Below are 2,817 nucleotides of genomic sequence, written 5' to 3' on the forward strand. Positions count from 1 at the left end.
CCAAAATCATACTTAGAATCCATTTCCATGCAAACCTCTAATCCTATCAGAATTCAACATAAAGATCAAGTCAAAGAGCTTACCTCTAATTTGTACTCGACCCTAAGCTAACTTCAATTGCCTCAACCTTCAGTTTTCCTAAAGCTTCAGCCTCAAATCCACAAAGGAGAGAAAGAGAAAAAGAACCGATGGAGAGGGAGTGAGAATAGAGAGAAACTATCTGTTTTTGCTTCTTTTCCTTCTCCTTAATTCCAGTGACTTCTCTAGAATACCCAGCCTACTCTAAACCATGTATATCCTTACCAAAAGACCAAATTGCCCCTTAAGTCAATCTAAGTTCTCAAGTGCCACTAAGGTCAATTTCGTCATTTGTCATATCCCGCTAATCCTCGAGTGTTCCTATAAATCCCCGTCTAATCCCGACATAACCAAATCATTGTTATATTACTACCCGTTACTCAATAATTCCTGAGCACATATTACGTTCCCAAAATACCCCTAGACTCCTCCCGAGCCAGGTATTTGACCCCATTGTGACTTTCTAGCTAAACTGCTCCCTAGGACTGTCTCAGATCGTGCATCAAAAATATATCACCACTCACTCGTCGTATCAATCAAAATATACACAAAAATATTGCATTTATGCCCTCAACGGGCTAAAATTACAAATATGCCCCTAATAGCCAAATGGGGTCCACATGCATATTTAATTCACCTAAACATGCATTTCTAATAACATAATCATAAAATTCATTTATTAACATAATTAAATCAATTATTGCCCTCTAGGCACGCTAATCAAGGCCCTAAGCCTTACTAGCAAATTGGGGATGCTACAACTTCTGCTACCCATTTTGAGCTTAAACCATCAATCATTCAATTGTTGCCATCTTTTTATGGGTTAGATAGAGATGATCCTTACATGCATGTCAAAGATTTCTTATAAATTTGCTCAACATTTAGATTTCAAAAATTTTCTGATGAGTCAGTCAAACTAAGATTATTCCCTTTTTCCTTAAAAGACGAATCAAAAGCTTGGTTAAATTCCCTTCCCATGGGTTCTATAACCACATGGGATCAACTTTATAATAAATTATTGTTGAAATTTTTTCCTATGTCTAAAACTGATAGTCTAAGGAGAGAAATCTCCGAGTTTTTTCAAAAAGATAATGAAGAGTTTTATGGATGTTGGGAAATATTTAAAGATTTATTATTAAAATGTCCTCATCATCGTTTTGAAAAATAGAGAATTGTAAAATATTTTTATGATGATTTGACTCCCTCTAATTGTTAAATGATTCATTCTATGAATACAAGAAAATTTTTACAATTTCAAGGGCAAGAGGCTTGGGACGCCCTTGAAGATTTATCTGTCAATTCACAACAATGGAATTATTTTGATCCTAGGTCTAGGTCAACTAATTCACCAAAAAGAGGAGGAAGGTATGAAGTAAAAGATGAATTAGACTTAAGAACATCCTTAGACAAATTAGCGAGAAAAGTATAAGATTTAGCCATAAGCCAAACTATAAATTCTCCAATGCAACCAAGAAAAGATGTTTGTTCAATATGTTCTAGTCCTTGCCATACTGCCCAATCATGTCCTTCCTACCAAGAGGCCATTTCTGAGGAGGCCAATGCTCTTCATGCTTATGCTAAATCAAATGATAGCCCATTTGCATCCACTTATAATCCAAATTGGAGAAACCATCCAAACTTTTGATGTAGACAAAACCAGCCTCCAATGAATCAAGGGCACAAATACAACATGCAAAACCAAACTCATGCCCCACAAAATCAACCATATCCTCAACAAAGGAAACCTTCCTTAGAAGATACTTTACAACAATTTAATCAATCCACTCAACAAACCCTACAAAACATGTCTCAATCAATTATCAAACTCGAGACACAAGTAGGACAACTCGCTACTGCTTTAGCTGATAGAGAAAAAGGAACATTTCCTAGTCAACCTATCCCAAATCCAACAGCTCAATATGAGATAGGAAAATATAGTCATAATGGAGAAGCCAAATCAATTTCAACTCTTAGGTCCAGAATGAACATTGTCAAACCCGATTACATACCCGAGGTTGAAAAAGAAAAAGAAAAGAGTCAACCTTCTAGTTCTAATGCCAATGACTCTTCCACGGAGGATACTCCAATCCATCCTTTCATTCCCAAAGCCTCATTCCCACAAAGATTACTTCCAATTAAAAAATGCGGCCAATATAATGACATCTTAGAAGTTTTTAAACAAGTTAGTATCAATATCCCTTTCTTAGATGCCATTAAACAAATTTCCGTTTATTCTAAATTTTTGAAGGATCTTTGTACTGTGAAAATAAACACTAATGTTCCTAAAAAGGCATTTTTAATGGAACAAGCTAGTTCCATTATTCAATATAAGAGTCTTGTTAAATATAAAGATCTCGGGTGTCCCACAATTTCATGCATTATTGATGATCATTTTATTAACAAGGCTTTACTTGATTTGGGTGCTAGTGTGAATTTATTGCCTTATTCTGTTTATAAACAACTTGGTCTTGGTGAACTAAAACCTACTTCTATAACTCTTCAATCAGCTGATCGTTCTGTGAAAATTCCTAGATGCACTATAGAAGATGTTTGATAAAAGTTGATAAATTTTACTTTCTTGTTGTTGACCACGATTTTGGCCAATTACGAGTAGATGCAAAAACGAAAAACAACCTTGAATAGAAAGTAAATAACACAAGTAATTTTTATAGTGGTTCAGCCCTAATTTGTTGGTAATAGCCTAATCCACTTGGAGTTGTGATATATTTGACCTACACT

The 2,817-nt window shown here is 35.0% G+C and overlaps 1 non-coding gene across 1 annotated transcript; it reads right to left on the reverse strand.

The window, feature by feature from the left end:
* Positions 1-1,129: 1,129 nt before the first annotated feature.
* LOC133780987 (small nucleolar RNA R71) lies at positions 1,130-1,236 on the reverse strand. Its single transcript, XR_009869788.1, has one exon. It is a non-coding gene; the product is annotated as a small nucleolar RNA R71 (small nucleolar RNA).
* Positions 1,237-2,817: the final 1,581 nt, after the last annotated feature.

The sequence above is a fragment of the Humulus lupulus genome, chromosome 5 (genome assembly GCF_963169125.1).
Source record: "Humulus lupulus chromosome 5, drHumLupu1.1, whole genome shotgun sequence".
NCBI lineage: Eukaryota > Viridiplantae > Streptophyta > Magnoliopsida > Rosales > Cannabaceae > Humulus > Humulus lupulus.